The sequence below is a fragment of the Canis aureus genome, chromosome 6 (genome assembly GCF_053574225.1).
Source record: "Canis aureus isolate CA01 chromosome 6, VMU_Caureus_v.1.0, whole genome shotgun sequence".
Classification (NCBI taxonomy): domain Eukaryota; kingdom Metazoa; phylum Chordata; class Mammalia; order Carnivora; family Canidae; genus Canis; species Canis aureus.
Window position 1 is genome coordinate 39,660,115 of NC_135616.1, and position 18,206 is coordinate 39,678,320.

Consider the following 18,206-nt stretch of genomic DNA (forward strand, 5'->3'; position numbering starts at 1 on the left):
GGCCCAGCCTGACCCAGGAAAGGTGCCCACTCCAGGTGTGGGCAGCACCCAAACAGGCCGGGTGAGCCCTCAGGAACTGGAAGGACCCCAGGTGGGATGGAAGCATACAATGACCCCAGGGCCCCATCAGCTGCCCAGGAGAATCAGATGTGAAGACTTCTGGAGAAGATGGAGAGGGCCAGAGAGCAGGAGGCCCACACTTTCTAAGGCGGCTCTGGTTGGGTCTTAGGAAGAGAACCCACCCCTCCAGAGATCCTCTTCCACAGAGCTCCAGGCAGAGACCCTGCCGCAGAGTCCAGGGAGGTGGGTTTTCACTACCCCTGACTTGGGTCAAGGTGACAGGCACACCTGTGCTTAGGGACCCCTCCCCAGCCCCCACGTCCAGGGGCTGCTGAGTTTTCCTGGAGACTTTCCAGCCTCACTCAATCACGGCCCCCTAAGTACCACATAGACGCTGAAGTTTGGCCTTGGCATCCCAGCCAAAGAGGGCAGGGAGAGGGGAGCCAAAGATGGGGAGGGGAGTCCATGGACTTCAGAGGAGCCAGGAATACCCCTTCCCACCCTTTCCCAACACCAGGCCTGTCCCTCAGGCTCTCCCTAGCTCAGCTGGAAAGAGTTTCTGCTCTGTCCCAAGGCGTTCAGGAAATGCCACTCCCTCATGGCTAGAGGGATCCTCCACCCCCTCTCCTGAGAGCCTCTTCCTCGTCCTTGACATCTCCCTGGGCCCTGGGCCTCCTACTGGCCCCTCTCACAACACCGACATAGCCCAGGTGGCCCTGAAGTCACCCCATCCCTTGCCTGTGGCCCCATCTTGGCCAAGCCCCACTTCAAAGGCCCCAGCCCAAGGACGTCAGCTTCCCGGCCTCCCAGTGCAACTCTAAAGCTGTGTTTTTCAGAGCCAGGTGGTCTGGGCTTGGCAGGGAGGGTGGAGAGGGCACGCAGAGGACGGGACTGAGAGGACAGCTATTTCAGTGAGATTCTCTAGCCTGGCCTTGAAAGCCCTGGTAGGGACCACTTAAAGCTGTCATGGCCGCGCTCCTGTGTTCAGAGCATTCACCTTCCTTCCATCACCCATTTTCCTGTCTTCCACTCACTGCCTTTTGTGCAGAAGCAAATCCTTGCTGAGATGTGGCCTCTATCAGCTTCGGGCCAATTCTCTCCCTTCCTCCAAGTGGGGATAAGAACCCTCTCTGCGCTCCCATGATCCTCCGCAAAGTCATCCTGCAGCCTGCCCTCATTCCTTTGGTTCTCAGGGTACCCTGTCCTTTCCCTTCTCACACTTACCACCACAGCACATTAGTTACAACTCCGCCCTTCTACCTGATGCCTGGCTCCCAAGGAGCCGGAGCTTCACGAGGGCAGGCTCCACATCTGCCCTTTCTGCCATTCCACCCTCTGCAAGGAGGAGCTCGGGAACTGTCTCTCCGGGAAGGGACTGGTTTCCTGATGCGACCCTGTGAGAAGTCCGTCTTGTGGTCTAACTCCGGTCAGTCCTGCTGCAGGACCTGCATCCTCTCACTCTGCCCCTGAACTTGGACTCCAGACACCACCTACCCTCCAAGCATGCCTGCCCCTTCAGGACAGGCCTCAATCCTCCCCATCCTCAGGCTGGCTGGTGCAGAGGGTAAGACTCTGAAGTCTTCTATGGAGCAGCCCTGAGCACATGGAGATGGAGAGGATGGGGTTGCTTAGGCAACTGTCGCCTGGCAACCAGCTCCCTGGCTGATCTCCTACACCACCCCCCCACCCCCGCTTCATGCTGGGGGAGCTGGGATGCGAGAGGGATCAGGGCTGAGGAGACAGGGAAGCCACAGAGACCCCCAAGCATCCTCTGACCAGAGGGGAGTCGGGGATGAAAAGACCAGGCCCCATATCCCCAGCCTCTGCCAGGGTAGCCCCAAGCACTTTCCTAATGCCACATTTCCAGGGCTGCCCACTGCTACTCCTACCTCCGTGCCAACACTGCCAGAGGACGAGATGCCCCTGCCTTGGGCAGTCCTTTCTCCTATCTAGCTAGAAGCCCTCCTATGGAGCAGGCTGAGTCTGTAATAATCTCTTTCCCCTTCTAACTATCTATCCACTCTACATTGCTGCAGTCTCCAAGAGCCCTGGGGCGAGAACATGAACTCACTGCTGACTTTGGAAGAAGGGAGGCTGGGGCCCGGAGGGGTGGGGTGGGGGGGGTGGGCACAGAGAACCCTATACTGACCCTATCCAAGCTATGAAGGCCCATCCTGTCCCACTTCCCTCCTACTCAATTAGGAAGAGCCTAGTGAACAACTGGACTGCCTTAATTAGCCCTCTGTCTAATTACCTGACCCTCTGCTAGGAGCCAGAGGCCTGGGCACCTGCTCTCCAGATGTGCACCTCTTCCCTGGCCCACACCCCTGCTTCTTTTCTTCCTCTGGGAAGCCCTCCCAGACCTGGCTTTTGGCTGTCTCTCCCGGAGCCCAGGGCTTGAGGGGGCTTAGCAAGATGCCATAGAGACAGGGGATTGCAGGATGGCTTTCCAGCTCGGGTGGCTCCCGGGCCCACCTGACCTCAGGCCACAGCTAGGACTCCTTGGGCTGGCGGCATCTGTGTCACCAAAAGTAGCCCCTGGAAGGCTCCAGCTGCTTCTGCTTCTGCTTCTCTCACTTAAGGCAGCGCTGGCAGGTCAGAGTTGGGCAGGGCGGGCCTCCTGGGGTTGGGAATAGAGACCCAAAGAGCAGAGGGGGCGGGAGGAGGCGGCTGGGCTGAGTCCAAGGGAGCCAGGCACAGACCCACCTTCTGTAGGTGGCAGGGCAGCGTAGGTGGCAGGGCAGTGTAGGTGGCGGCAGAGAAGCCCCCAGCAAATGAAGAACAGAGAGGACGTGGGGCAGGAGGCTCCTTCGACAGTATCTCTGACTGAGGAGGAGGGGCTGAGGGAACCAGAGGTGGTGGGAAATCCAGAGGGACCCAGAGGCCAGCCATTCGTCCAAGCCAGCCATTTGTCTAAGCCGGTATCCATACCCAATAGGAACCCACGGGTGTGTGTGTGTGTGGGGGGATCGACATGCAAATGAACTGCAAACAATATGCAAAACGTACCCTAAAAGGGGTCTTAGGCTGGAGGGGGCATGGGAGGAAACACAGGCCCCTGCCTCCCCCAGTTTAACACCTCTTGGTACCTGAGCAATATTCAAACCATTCTCAGGTTTCAGAATGATGTTATCTCAGTTCCTGTGTGAGGGTGGCCTGGGGCCAGTGGGGCGAGTGCGGGTGGGGAGTGGGGGGGGTGGTCAGGGCAGCCTCCAGGAGCTGCAGCTGCTGCGGCAGGGCTACCCTTCCTGGGGAGCCCAGAAGTGTCTTCTAATAGCTAGCCTCCAGCTCCTCTCTCCCACCTCCTCATGGCCCCACATCTGCTGCCCTAATCCCAGGGGCTCACGGAACCAGAAGGCATCTGCTTCCAGAGCTGCCACACCACAGCCGGTCAAAATGGAGCCAGGGCCCAGAGAGGCTGAGTGAGCAGCCTCCCATCACAGAGCGCTGGGCTTCTACCCTGTTCTCTGCACAGTGAGAAAGGCAGCTCTCATTAGGCAGGCCCTCCATCCCTTCCTCCTGGGCTGCTCTAGGCTGCAGGCTGTGGACTGCAGGGGAAGGCAGCAGGCGCTGGAGACAGCTGTCATCCCTTCCCCTTGGCTGGGCTGCAGGGCATGAAATAAGCAGCAGGCACTGGGGGAGGGGGTGACAATCCAATCCACCTGTCACCCCCACACTCAGGCGGCCTCAAGCAGCCTGCTCACTAACGAGGGAGGAGGCGTGGGTGAGGCAGACACAGAGGAGGGTGGTAGAGGGGGACGGACACACAGATGCACAAGAGAGGCAGAGAGGCCGAGAGGAAGGCCGCGTGCAAGGGGTGGAGACAGAGATGGAGGAGCAGAGGGTCAGAGCAGAGAGGGCAAGACCCTGAGCCCCATGGGAAACAGGACTCTGAGACCTGTGCCCAGATGCTGGGCTGGGCATGCACGAGCACAACTGGAAGGCACGCAAGGCCTGCCCTCTGAACACCTGCAGTCCAGCCAACAGACAGACCAGGGGAGGGCAAGTCCACCGAGGGAGTGAGCAGGGCCAGGAGGCCCTTGGGGCGAAGAGGACTTGACCCAGACCCAGCAAGGAGGGTCTCCTGAGTGCCATCTCCATTTCCACCCCAGCGCAGGGCTCACAGCCCTCCTGGCCACTCTCAGAGTGCGGCCTCTTGCCTGGAAGCAGAGACACACTGAGGTGCACTGTGGAAGATGAGGCGGGAAGGTAAACCCAGTGACAGCCCTGTACCACATGTGCAGACAGAGGGTGCCGGGGTTCACAGCCCCTAGGGTATATGCGGGGAGCCTGCCTCCGCAAACCCTGAAGTCATGAGAAGCAGGGCTAGTGCCCCCATCCCCTACCAGCCTGCCCAGCCCAGTTCTCCCCCACCGCACAGCCCCCACCCTCTTCCATTCCATCCCCCTCCCCCAGCCCAGGGCTCCATTCAACCCAGAGCTCCAGAGTCTGCTCTCAAAGGTCCAGGCAATCCCTGTCCCCATCCCCATCCCCCTACCCCCAAAGTTCGGTTTGGCAGGCTCCCTTCCCAAACCCCTGGTTCCCACCATCTTCCCCTCCCTCGGGAACTCCCCTCCCCCAGCCCAGCAGCCTCAGGGTTGGGCAGGGGCTATTTTTAGCCTGGGCACTGAGCTAATTTTAACTCACTGACAGGGACCTGGGGGCGGGCTGGCGGGCTAGGGGGAGGGGGGGAACCAGTCCGGGAAAGCTGGACCTGGGCAGGGGTGGTCTCAGGTCCTGAGTGCCTGAGGAAGGCAAGCAGAGACAGGCACTGCAGCCCCAGGCTGAAGGGACAGAGAAGGACCTGCCAGAGGAGCACCCGGTGCGGCCAGCTCACCAAGCACCCTCCTCACAGCTTCCACTGGACACCTCTCCCTCGTCCCACCTCAGGCAGGATGGGGTGAGGTTCCCGCCAGGGCAAACCTCCTGGGATGGGGTCACCCTGTTCTTGGCCCAGGAGCTGCCTCTCCAGTGAGGGTCTGTCTCTGGAGCCTCCTCCACCACTTCCCTGCCCCTGCTTGTCCTTCCTGTAGTCTGGCTCCCATCCTTGCTGCAGCAGCCACTAGAGTGTCCAGCGCCCTCCAGAGGCAGCGGCCAGCCCCCCCTCAGGCTCCAGCCTTCCCCTGGTAGCTCTTAGGAGCCACCCTCCTCCCCAGATCCGCACAAGTTCCTGGAGCCACGGGCCCTGATCTCAGGAAAAGTCTGGGAATAATATACTGAATCCTAGCCGGAAAGGGCTGGGTGTGGTTGGACGATGAACAGCCCAGGAAAGCATGGGGTCTTCAGGCAGGGTTTCTAGATGCCACACAAATCACTGCGTGACCTGCAATAAGTCATTGCCCCCTCCAAGTTTTACCCCACTGATCAGTACAATGGGTGGGTGGTTGGGTGGAGGGAGGGAGGGGACAAGGTGCCCTTCCAGCCAGGACATTTGGTTCCTGTGCTCTTTCAAGAGCCTGAAAGGAAGGGAGGTGAGGAGTGGGTTACTACATGGAGAGGTAATAGAAGAGACGGCCTGGTTGGGTCCAGGGTCCTCCAGCTTAGGGGGAAGGAGAGTGTGGAGGTCAGAGCAGGGGAGGGATGGGGCTGATAAAGGGGAAGGTGCTTTCTGAACTGTAACCCTCATGACAGATGGCAGAGGGGTCACAGAGGCTCATGGCCAGCCAGGGAGGGTGCCAGGTGGGGCACATTAGGGCCCTGCCTGCAGAGATTCAGCCCTCCCAACCTCCAAACACACCTGGATTGCCGATGAGACCCAGGGCTTGGGGTCCTGCTTCTGCTTACTAAGTAATGACTGGCCCCCAGGGTCACAATCATGGTCATTAGTGGGGCCAGTTCCAGAACCCAAGCCTGAGCCTTGCTTCATGCTCTATCCAACAGACGGATCCATAATGACTCACTACCGCTCATTTGCATAAGGATTTGCATGGTGTCTCTGACCTTATCCCATCAGGCTCAACCTCCCATTCCAGAAACTGGGCCGTCCCTGCCCAGCACATCTAGGCACCTAGGATGGAGCTCCTGGCACCTCCTCCAGAAGCCTTCTTGAACTGCCAACAACCCCATTGGCACTAAGCTCTTGGTCCAGTGTGGCCCTCTGCTCTTATCCCCCCTCCGAGCGGGGTCGGGTGTGACCACAGGATGAGGACAAGCACTGCAGCAGTGGGACGCTGACAGGATTCACGGCTGCCTGGGGGCTCCCTGGGACAAACACCCTATCCCACTCTGTTGCCCATGCTGGGAGGATGGGCTGCCTGCCCTTTACTTCCACTTCTATCCTTTCTAAAATCCACTTCAAAAAATAAAAAATAAAATAAATAAAATCCACTTCCCAGCCACCCTCCAACTGAGAGGAGACAGCCTAGTTCAGTAGGCAAGACAGAGACTAAGCTGTAGAGGGGCTTCCAGGGCTGCATGTTTGGCCTCAAAGTCATCTCAGGGGCTCAAATATGCTGTTAGAAGTCACCCAAACAGGTATGGGCAGGTGGTAATGTCCAGGGGAATACGGAGGCCCCTGCATGACGCTCCACCCAACAGGCACCGGGAGACAACCGGTCCTTGGCCTGCGTTGAGGAGGCCGGGCAAACTGACCTCTGCTTGCCCAGTTCTAGCAGTGGCGCTTCCAACCCTAGCCTACCCAAGTGCTCTGCTCTCCTGGGAAGTCCCTCCTGCTACCTAACCTCCATCCCTCCCACTGCGGCCAGTCCTTCCAGGGCAGCCTAAACCCATTTCGGTCATCTAGATGCAAGTGGTGGCCAGGGGCCCCTGGCCATCTGAAGCGGTTGGGACGGTTAAGTGTGTCACCTTCCACCTCCCCACCCAACTTCCCTCTGGGGTCTCAGGAGACAGAAGTGAAAGTGGCAGCTGGGGCCGTGGGGGCGGGTCAGCCTGAGAGCCGTTGGGTGAGCATAATGCCACCAGTGCTGTGTCTGGGCTGCCTGCCATTGCAAGCCCGTGGGCTGATGGTTAGATCAGAGGAGGAACTTCCCATGGAAATGAGGGCGTGGGGTAACTATGGAGTGTGGACCCCTGACTGAAGGAAGAGCAGGCGGAAAAGGAAAATGTGGAGACAGTGTCAGAAGGGTACTGTCTTTCAGGGCAGCAGGCGGCTCCTTCCTTCCCGGCCACAGAGCAGGGGCAGGGCAGCTCTGGCTGAGGCAGGTGACGGGGTCTGGGCCCTGACTGCTAGAATAGGAGGGCAAGGAGAGAGGAGACAAGGAAGCACCCATCCTGACCAACGGGAGGTGGGGGCTCAGGATGTGAGGGTCTACCTACAGTCCCAGACCAGGCCCAAAGGAGGCCAATCCAATCAGAGAAAGTAAATCCTCCTAGAGACACCATGACCTCAGGGAGCCCCCGAGGATTTAAAGGGGCCGCTGTGGCAGTGGCTGGGTCTCTTCCTGACTGAAAGGACAGTCCTCTAAGCCCCTGGCAGGAGAGGGCGGGCAGTGCGGCTGCGTGGGCCTGCTGAGGCAGCCAGCCAGGCAGCTCTTACAGGATTAGCTCGCTGCTTTCAGGAAAGGTGCCAGGTGAGGCTAAGATGCCCAGCCAGATGGAGGGGGCCCAGGCGGGTGGGGGGGGGGGTTCCTTCACACAGCTACACAAATACTTGCCCCAGAATTCAAGTCACACCCGTCCCTTTTGTGAATATACCCCACATAGACCCTGGGGCTTGCCAGCTAGGACCCCTGGCGATCAACCAGCTTTCTCTGCCTGTGACCTGGCGCCATCCCTCCTCTGAGTGGGGAAGTCCTGCCTGTTGTCTACTCTCAATCCTTCTGCTACACTCTATAACCAGGGAACAGGTGAGAGGGCCAAGGGTTTCCTACTCTTCCCTGCCAGTCTGCCCCTCACCCCTCATCCCCTGGGCTGACAGGTGGGAGCAACCAGAGGGAGCAGCTGAGCCAGGACACCTGTCCCCACCCAGTCAATCTGGGCCCCATGGGCCTGCGGTGGGGAGGGGGGGGTTCACAGGGCAGTCCGCATGGAAGCAAGCAGCTGTGGGGGCTGGAGCAAAGGGGCTGAAAGGTCAAGGAGACATGTGACTGGGAAGGCCTAAAGCCCCCCTTTTGGGCTCAGCTTCCTGCCGGGCCACCCCCAACCACTGTCCCTCCCCAGACACAGAACACATGCGTGCTCTAAAGGGAAAAACGCTAGGTCTGAGGTCACCTGCCCCATCCCCTTGCCTAGACATTACTTGATCCAACAAAGCCTGGAGCAGGAAGATTCCAGAAATGAAGCAGACCCCTCCCCTCCCCACCCACCCCCAGTGAATATTTTCTCTTGAGGTTTGGGGATGAGCTCTCTCTTATTCCTTATCCTCCCAACCCTCAACCCCAAGCATTTGCTGGCGGAGGTGGGGCAGGGAAATAATGAGGAATAAGGAAGTAAGCAGCCAAGGGATCTGCTCAGACTCATGGGGAGGTGGAGGTAGAGGCAAGGCTCTGAGACAGGGAGATAGCTGGCCAGGGAAGGAAGGCAGGGCTGGGCTCACTGTCCCCAGCCCATCCCAGCGTCAGACTGAGCCCCAGGCCTGAGGCCCCCGCAGGACCCCCTCAGGCGGCTCCCACACACCAAGTCCCCACTGGGACACTGCCTGCCCCCACCCATCTCCTGGGTGGCTGCCTGAGCCAGTAAGTCCTAGGTCAGGCTGGAGCTGGGGTCTAGAAGGAAGGAGGCAGGCACTTCCCAGCACCTGCTCTCGAGGACCGTCCATTGCCCCCACTGATCCTCCTTCCTTTCCCAGGTGAGGCGGCTCTTTCAGAGACACGGAAGTCAAGTCATGCCCACGTCACCAGCAATGAGTGGCAGAGGTGGGCTCACCACATGCTTGGGCTCCCTCCCCCTGGGAGTTCTAGCAACTTCTTCCAGGGCAGAGTCCTAAACTCCTGGACCTGGAAGGCTCCTGTAGCCACGTCTCTTGCCTTCAGACCAGCCTGAGCTCCTTTGGCCCATCTTCCCACCTCACCTCTCATTATCCAGCCCCAGTGGGTACTAGCAGGTATCATTCAGTCTCTTTCCTGGGGCTCTCTCCCGTAGCAATCAGGGGACCATACTTTCTTAGGACACCAAAGCACTATCTTCCTCAGCTTGCCACCAAGCCTCATCCTCTGCCCGTGACCAGGGAATGCTACAGGTTCACCCTTCCAGTAATGCATCTTTTCCATCCTCCTCTTCCTCCTCCTTCCTTTGGGTCTCCCTGGGCCTCCTGCAGGGTAAGACAAAGCCCCTAAGACCTCCCAACAGGGGAAGAGGGCCTGCGAAGTCTTCTCACTCCAGTTGGCTCACATGACATGGAGGCAAGGGGCTGGAGCAGGTGCCCCCTAAGCAAGTCACTTAAATCTCTAACTGGGTTCCCCAATTATAAAAAACAGCTATTCAAAGAAACATATGAGTCTTCCTGTGTTACCATGCCCGGCACAGAGCCTGGTGCACATGGACACAAGGAACGGAAGGAAGCTTCCTCCTCCAGTTCCCAGGGATCTGAAAAGGTTTAGTTTCAGGTCTCCAAAATAAGAGCGAATGGTGCACTGCCGACAGTGAAGGTCCCTTGACCAGAGGGCAAAAACATCTCCTTTTCTATACGCTTCCCTGGTCTGCCCAGCTCCCCGGGGAGTGGCCAGAGCACCCAGCCAGAGGCACCAAGCCAAGGTCAGTGACCAGGCCTAGAGCCCAGAGCCTCCTGGGAGGGTGAGTTTAAATGAGTAAATATGGTCCCGCCTGGGTGTGGCCAGCAGCAGGCCAAGCTCTGGACAAGCTCCTCCCCTTCCAGCCTACAGGAGCAGGGAGAGAGCTCACACAGCGGGCATAAAGAGCCTCTGCTCCTGCGAAGACTATTGGGGTCCTGTGCAGTCAGTGAGCACATCCTCAGGTCTCTGAGCCCCAGGACAGGGCCAGCCGAAGCATGGTTAGGCTACCAAGAAGCTTCAGGAAAAGGAAAAATCAGATGCAAAGGGCCTTGGGGACCCTCCCCCCAGGCCAGGATCTACCCCAGGATGCCTGAGGGCTCAGAGGCAACCTTGCTACATCAAGGTAGCCTTGCTCAGCAGAGTGGATGGGTAGGAGACAGTGACCAGCACACATCACCAGGACTCCCGGGTGCTCTGACCACCATCAGGCTAGTGTTGAATCCTGTCCACCTGGAAAGCTGACTTACCCCAGGGCACTTGGTTTGAGGCGGGGGCAGAGGTGTGGGCCAGGGCCACGGGGAGGGGCACCAGGGGTGCTGCAGGGGCAGTGACAGGAGTCAGCCAGAGCTCCTCAAGGAGCAAGCCATGCTCTAGGGCTGCCCATCTATGGTCTAACCTCAATCCCTCCTGCTCCTGTCAGCTTTTCCTCTTCCAGATTGTTGCAGGCCTCTGCCTCCTCACCCCTGCTCCCCCACCCATCCCCACCCTCCAATCCCTTCATCATCTTCCCATTCACTAGTCCTCCTCACCCCCCTCGGGGTGGCAGCTACTCTACACACCCATGTGTCTGTGCTTGCACACCTTCATGCATGCGTGCCACTAAATGCTGGGTACCTGCCAGGTGCACCTGAGTATGGGACCCCCACCCAGCGCTTCTCAGAGGAGGGCAAAGGGCCCGAAGGCTCCATGACAAACTTTCCTCAGTCTCAGGCAAGGAGACGGAAGAGAAAATACCCCGGCCCCACCAGGCCAGTGTTCGAGACCTCTCAGAAAGCAGAGCTACTGAGAGCGGCTAGAGAAGAGAGCACTTCGAGATCCTGGTCTTTCCTAGGCCAAGTCAGAGCCACACCTCTCTCCTCATCCAGCTCCACCAGCGAGTGCTGCCTGGAGTCTGCACCCCATTTGGCCTGTGCAGCACTGGATAGGCTGGGTAACATCAAGCACAGCACAGCAAGGTGTCCAGCTTCCCACATAGAACTATGGGCGCCTCACACACTCTCACCATGAGTAAGTCACCAAACTGGGACAGAAGGACAGACGGTTGGCCGGACTCCGGCCCCATGACTGGCTCATAAAAGCCACCAGCAATTATAGTGATGCTGAGGCTATGCCGGCTCCTGCACCACCTCCTCCTTCCCTGTAAAAAGCGAGATAATTGCCTTAAACCCGGTGGCCTCAGAGAGTCCCTGCCATGGTCCCACAGGGTGAAGAGAGCCCCCCATCACAGTGCCACATCACCCAGAGTCCAACCCCTGACAACTCACAGGCACCGTAGAAACCAAAGGAACCCCAGTTGGATGTGTGCCCCGAGGCCAGGCCTCTATTCCCCACCCCCACCAACTCCTCTTCTCCAGCAAGGCCACCACCTTCTGGACTGGAAGGTCAGAGAAGCTAGGGACCTGGCTCCAAATGCAACCAGGGAAAATGCTGGACCCATCCGTCTGTCCCAACTCCTCTTGCTCCCACCCAGGCAGAGAAGTGGGTGATGAAGTGTCCAACACGGGGCCAGCCCACTCCAGGCCAGGGTGAGCACTGAGATTCTGCACCCGGAGCCAGCCAGGGAGGACAGACTACTCAGGTGGCCAGGGGAGGTTAGCAAAAGATGAGCGGTAGGCCAGGCCTCTCTGGGGGCGCATGAGCTAGGGATGCCCATGGCAGGGACCTTCCCAGGGAGGGTAAGAGGAGGAGGCTGGGAGGGGCTTGGTCCTAATCAATGAGGTTGTAACCTAAGGCCTCCCCTTCCCTGTGCCCGGAAGGAGCTGGGGGCCTCCTCCAGCCTCCTTCTACTGGTATTCCAGACCCCCATCCCAGGGGACTTTACACTCCACTTTCTCCCCCATCACACCTCCCAGGAAAGACCAGGGAAGATTAAAAAAAAACAAAAACAAAACAAAACAAAACAAAAAAACAAAACAAAAACCACCACCACCCTGCTGGAGAAAGATTATATAACAGCAGCCAGAAAGACTATCATATCTCCCAGTCTGTCAGAAGAGCCCAGAGCCAAGAGGGGCAGAGCTGGGAAGCCCAGGCGCCCCCAGCCCAGGAACAGCAGGTATAGAGTGGGGTAGACAGTGGGCAGTAGGTCACAGCCACCCTTCCAAGTCCTCCATCACTCTGTTCCAGGAAGTGGGTACAGGAGACAGAAGCTCTAGCCCAACCTCTCATGCCCATCCCCCAACACAGGGGTGATGATGCTCTTGGACTGGGTCCTGCTGCTCTCCTGTGACCAGGGGTTCCCAGAGCAAGGATTTTGTCTTCCGTCTTACGGCCTCTCCCGAAGGTGAAGCCATGCCTGAAAGAGTGGCACTTACACTAAAGCCCTGACACAGATCTGCTAAGTGATTTCAGGTAAAAAGCTCCACCTCTCTGGTCCCTAAAGGAGTGTGAGTGAAAAATCTTCCTTCTCCCAGAGAAACCAGAGACCCCTCACTTATGACTGTATCTGCACACACATGCATATACACACAGATGTTGGGGGTGAGGAAGATACAACAAAGAGAATATGACCACTGAGACCCCAGGGTCCAGGTGCCCGTGCTGGGCCAACTGAGAAAAAGGCCTACATAAGTTCTAGTGTCCCCCAACCACCCCACATAAACGGGTCCTCAGCCACCCTCACACTGATCCCACCCCACCCCCATCTCCTGCCCAACACACTGGGAAACCACAGGAAGGAAATTCATTCCCAGGCAGGCCGTGGGAGCTGGGACAGCCAGGCTCAGTCCCGGGGCGGGTGTGACCCAGCGGCCACAGGCGGGCTGGACATCTGTGAACACTGACATGTGCATTTTCAATGCTCTCCTTGGCTACCAAGACTTCCCCATTGGGGGGTTGAAGAGGAGTGGGAGGTGGACAGCTCCTTAACTTCAAAACACCAATCTCAGGCTGGCCTGGGCTCCCCTCCTATCTCGAGGCCAGAGCGGCCCAAGGTCACCGCCCCAGACGGCAAACTTCCCATAGTCCAGGCTGGCCCCTGAACTACCTAGGAGACCCACTAAAGGGATGAAGGAGGGGGAGGGAGGACCACCCCCCAAACCAAAGAAACTGGGCCAACAAGGAGACCTCAAAAGGGGGACTGGCCACAGGAAAGGGGGGCAGAGGATCCACCCATTGTACCCTCCCCCAACCCACCAACAATGAATGCACCCTGGAAGGGGAGGTACAGAGAACCTCCCACTCAGAAGGACAAACCTGGAATAATCTCGACAGCGGTTCCAAGTGACCCACACCCCAGAACCCTCCCCTCCACGCCTGGAGGGCTGTCAGCTGGAATCACTAAGGACAGGGCCCCTTCCCCCCTCCCCCTGAGACCCCAACCTGACCAGAGAGAGCTGCTAGGGGGCCAATACTCAAGATGCATCCTAGTCTCCTTGACGGTGCCTCCCCAAAAGCCCCCCAAACACTCCCTCGACCCCCACTCCCAGGCCAGTTCAGCCTGCCATCGGTGGAAAGAGGGACTGGAGAACTCTTGCCCAGATGTTGAACAGCTGCAAACTTCTGGCCAGGGTTTCTCCAAACGGGGCTGCTGACAAACTAGCTCGGGGGTCTTGGAATGGGGTGGGAGATCCCCAGCAAGGGTCGAGCGCGCCCACCTCCGCGGTGAGTGTACGTCCCAAGCGCACAGGCGCCGGGCCATCCCGGGCCGGACACACACACACTCACACACCCCAACCCACCACCCCGGTGTCATCTGAACAACGTCCCCCCTCCCTCCCCCGCTTCCCAAACAGCTGCGGCTCCCCCCCGCCCCCACCCTCCCGCCGCCCTCCCAGGCCCCCTTCTGCACCATTTCGGGCCAAGGAGGAGTGAACAGGCGGCGCGAGGAGGGAGAGGGAGGGAGGGCCGGCTGTTAAAATGTCAGTCGCTCCCGGCTGTCACCGGAGACCCCCTCTGAGGGTAGCGCCCCTCCGCGGCCCGCTCGCAGGCCGCCGTCCCCCCCGGACGCCCGGACACCGGCGCGACCCCGACCCCGACACACAGGGGAATAGGGCCCCCTGCACTTGTCCCCAGCCGGGGCCTCCGCACAAACACGCAGCCCCCACGCAGTCTCCCCACGAAGCCGCGTGGAAGCAGCCCGCTCCCCGAGTTCCTCCCCCCCCCCCCCCCCGGAGCCACCACGACCCACCCCTCCCGGGGACGGTACGGACCACCCTCCACCCCAGCCCCAGGACGGGGTGGGGGAGGGGGCCTCTTAAAGCGGCAGGCGCTTTATTTTCCCCACTCACCGGCCCCGCTGGGGGAAGGGGGTGTCACTGCTGGGAGGGGTGGCCTTCGTCGCCGGTCCGGGGATCTTCAACACCGGGCACCCGCAGCTCCGGGCGGGGGGAATAACAAGCGAGGCCGGCGTCCGCGCGGGCCCTGGGCGGCGCCGGGGGGCCTGGGCCCCCGCCGTGGGCGCGGGGGCGGGCAGGCGCGGGGCGGGCAAGGGGGACCGGGGCCGAGCGCCCGAGCCGCCTCGGCGTTGTTGATATTTTGCTTCCTTCCTCCTTTCGGGCTCCAAAGGTAACTCCTCCAGCCCCCGGGAGTCGAGGCCGACGTAGGCACAGCTCAGCCTAGCTTGAGGGGTGGGGCCCAGGGCTGACGGACAGGCCGGTGGACCAATGAGAGGAGCCCGCGCTGGCGGGGCGGGGCCGGAGAGGGCGGGGTTGACCGTGGCCCCGCCTCGCACCTCCCGCGGCCGGCCGGGCGGGCCGGGCGCCCCACCCACCGCCCTCCAGGCTAGGCTGCGGCTCCGGGAGCGGCGGATCCCTCCGCCGGCCGGTAGGGGAGGGGAGGAGAAGGAAGGGGAGGGGGGCCGGGCTGCAGCGCTGGGAGGCGAGGCCAGCGGCCCGCGGAGGACGGCCCGCGCGGGGTGCCCCTCGGCGCTGCTGCCCCCGTGCGCTCGCCGCGGTCTTCCCGGGAGGCTCGCTAGCCGCCGCACATCAGCGCACACGAGCGCGCCCCCTCGGCTCCCAGCCCCGGGAGAGTTGGAGGTGGCCGTCGAAGTAGACGAATTCAGGGTGGACGCTGAAGGGCGACAGGACTCCGTCCCCCCACTAAGCGCGCGCCGGAGCCCAGCGGAGAGGCGGGGTCTCGTCCGGGGGTTACCTGGGGAGCTTGCCGGCTCCTCCACCTGAACCAGGCCCCTCCCCTCCCAGGCCCGGCTCGGCTGCCGCCCAGCAATTTAAAGCGACAGCTCATAGTTCTGGGGTGACCTAATCCCCAGTGCCTGCGGCCCCGGAGCACTTACAGCCGAGGGGGGCAATTTAAAGGGGCGGGACCTTAATTTCCCCCAGCACAGGAAACGCCCAAAAGCATCTTATTAAAGAAGCAGTACTAGCTCTTTTAAAAAAGATTAAAATTTAAAAATCCCTAGTTGCCCCGGGGCGTGGTGAATCCTTACCTGCCCTAGGACAGAAGTGCGGGTGCCACTACGTCTTCTCCAGTAACCCTGTTACTCCCAGACCCGGTTGCTGCCTACCTGGAGCTTTAGGAAATGATGGAGTACTTGGCTTCTATCTCTAGGAACCTTGCAGAACAGAAGCGTACTCAGTTCTTCACACGCCCTGATTTCTATCAGGTTGGGTCTGATTTACTGAACAAAGACTAGATTCTGGGTTAAGAACTGGGCTAAATTCTGGGTGAAGACTAATATGCATAGACAGAGGCAGCAAGTCATGGTGATTAAAAGCATCAATGCTGGAGTATTCCAGCTGCCTTGGTTCAGATCCTCATTCTACCATGTATTATTACCTGTGAACATGGGTACCTCATTTAACTTCCCTGTACCTCATGATCCTATGGGTAAAATGAAGGTGGTGATAATAGTACCCAACTCATAAATTCGGTGTGAAGATTAAATTAGTTTACGCAGGTAGATTGCTTAGAACAGTGCTTCATGCTACATTATAATAATTTAAGGGCCGGACTGCCAAGACTCCTTTAGGACCATCATCCCATACAAGCCTCAAAGGAGGCAAGATCAGTGGAACTGCTGGGCCAGTAGTTTGGAGGCTTGTATGTCCTAAAACGGGAGGCCAGCAGTCTCCCATTTCCTTGGCCTTGGTTTTCAACCCTTACACCCAGCCTCTCCTTTAGGAAACCTGATTTTTTTTTTTAAGATTTTATTTATTTATTCATGAGAGACACAGAGAGAGAGGCAGAGACATAGGCAGAGGGAGAAGCAGGATCCATGCAGGGAGCCCGATGTGGGACTTGATCCCAGGACTCCAAGATCACACCCTGAGCCAAAGGCAGACGTTCACCTGCTGAGCCACCCGGGTGTCCCAGGAAACTTGATTTAAACAGTGCCCTGCTTTGCCCCCAAATGTAGCCTCTTGGTTCCCTGTCAGACCTGGGAGATGGAGCCCCAGCACCAGAGGATACCAGTCTTCCCTGCCAAGTAAGGCTAGCTTGCCCCCAAAGATCTCAGGCAGGCAAGGGGAGCCCATCTGCCCTGTTCTCCAGAACCATGAGAAGAACAGAGCCTTGTGCCAGGGCTGGGGCTGTGGCAGTAGCAAGATGGGAAAGTGCCGCCCCCCCCTCAAGTGGGGAACCTCCCCTCACTTGTGGCCTCTATTTTTAGTGCTTCCCCAGGCTCTAGCTGGAGAAACCGTTTAGTCATCAGGGTGTTTATTTTCCGGCTGTTTCCGACGTCGGGAAAGCAGAATGTTGAGACTGGAGAGATCCAGGGCTGCTGGAAAAGACTTCTTAGAACAGGCCTGGGAACTCAGCCTTTAGACCATTGGGGCCCATGATCATAGGGAAAAAAACAAAGTGGGCAGGGGGCACCCAAGCCCCCAGGAGACCGAGAGGGATGAGTTCTCACCCTGCCACCAGTTTTCAGGCTTTCCAAGCCAGAGTCCCCTATGGCCCCAGTTCCCCTTTAACGATTCTCTCCAAGAACAGAAGCCGTCCCAGACCAAATTCTTTCCTACGCCTCATTCCCAGAAACCCCCTCCCCAGTCTCTGATAGATCTGCGCGGTGAGCCTCCCGCCAACCACGGCTCCAGCCAATCCTGAGCCGGAGGCAGGTTTTCCGGGCTGTGATTGGCTGGGTCTTCCTCCCTGCCTTGGAATGTTGGGTTCTTAACAAAGGAATGAGGAAGGAAGGTGAGTCACCTGGAAGGGTGTTAAAGGGCCAGGAGCTGGATAGAGAAGGTAAGGGAGGAAGGAGCTCAGTGAGGGAGATGAAGTATCCCAGACCTTTAGACGCTGAATGATAATTCACTAGAGAACAGAGTAGGAGAGAGTCGCAGAGGTTGACATTGCAAGCGGGGTGGAATTTACATATATTTATATTTATATTTATATTTATATTTATATTTATAGAGACAACTTCATGGAAAGGAAAGGTAGCAAATATGAGGTCTTGATTTCCATGGAGGACTAAGAAAGGATCTAGGGAGTAAAGTTGCTGGAAGTTAAATTATAATAAAAGACTTCCTGAAACTGACTCACTACATCTTTTTCTTCTAGCCCCCGCACTACCCATGCCAGAATCTTCTAGGGGGGAAAACACCCTGGCAGCTCAGGTGCTTGGGTTCCATTTTTCCTTCTGCCTCTCTGGCTCCCAACCCATCTTTTGTAGAGAAAAGTAATCTTACAGCCCAAAGTTACTATAAAATCCCGGAGGAGTCAAATGAGTGCCCACCAAAGTCCTAAGAAGTGTGTGACTTCTCTCTACAGTATCCTCTTCATAGTTTCTACAGCAGAGGGGCACCAACAGCTCCCTTTATTCACACTTCCCCAAGCACCCTAGCCCGTCTTTATTTGGAAAGGTCTTCCTCCTCCCCAACAGCTGCTTCTCTTCTGCCTGCTGTTCCAGCCTTTGCCTGGCTGCTCAGTTGACCCCTCCAGCCTTCCTCACAGCCCTCTGGACCAGTCCATCCCACCCCCACTCCATCCATCCCATCCCTTCCATTAGGCTGTTCATTCTTCCTCCCAGTTTTCCCATCTCTCCCCAAGCCTTCCACCTTGTTTGAGGGCAGAGGCCATCAGCATGAGCCTGAGGGTCCTTCTGTGTGCACATTCTCGGGGTGAGTTTGTGTATCATCCTGCGCCTCTCTGTGTATAGAGGGCTCTCTACTCCCTGTGGCTACCTCATCAGTACAATCAGACTGGATTGACATTTTTGGTTTCCAGCTTATTCTTCTTCACCAGATCCTGAGCTCCTTGAGGGCACCAGATCCTTGAGGGCAGCAGTTCAATCAGCTTTGGGATTTCAGGGCCTTGCTGGGCCTGGAGTGGAATGAA

The 18,206-nt window shown here is 58.4% G+C and overlaps 2 protein-coding genes across 6 annotated transcripts in view; both read right to left on the reverse strand.

Moving 5' to 3' along the window:
* The window catches only part of MEF2D (myocyte enhancer factor 2D), a 30,765-nt gene extending 16,225 nt beyond the window's left edge, over positions 1-14,540 (reverse strand). The window contains exon 1 of one of the 5 annotated variants that reach the window (XM_077901112.1): positions 14,198-14,540. The gene's annotated coding sequence lies outside the window, so the exon portion shown is untranslated. Of the gene's footprint in view, positions 1-1,554; positions 1,703-14,197 lie in introns of those variants that run through there. The other 4 variants (XM_077901114.1, XM_077901110.1, XM_077901113.1 and 1 more) reach the window with 4 other exon arrangements.
* IQGAP3 (IQ motif containing GTPase activating protein 3) overlaps positions 1-18,206 on the reverse strand; it is a 92,644-nt gene that overhangs the window by 20,461 nt on the left and 53,977 nt on the right. The window lies entirely within an intron of this gene.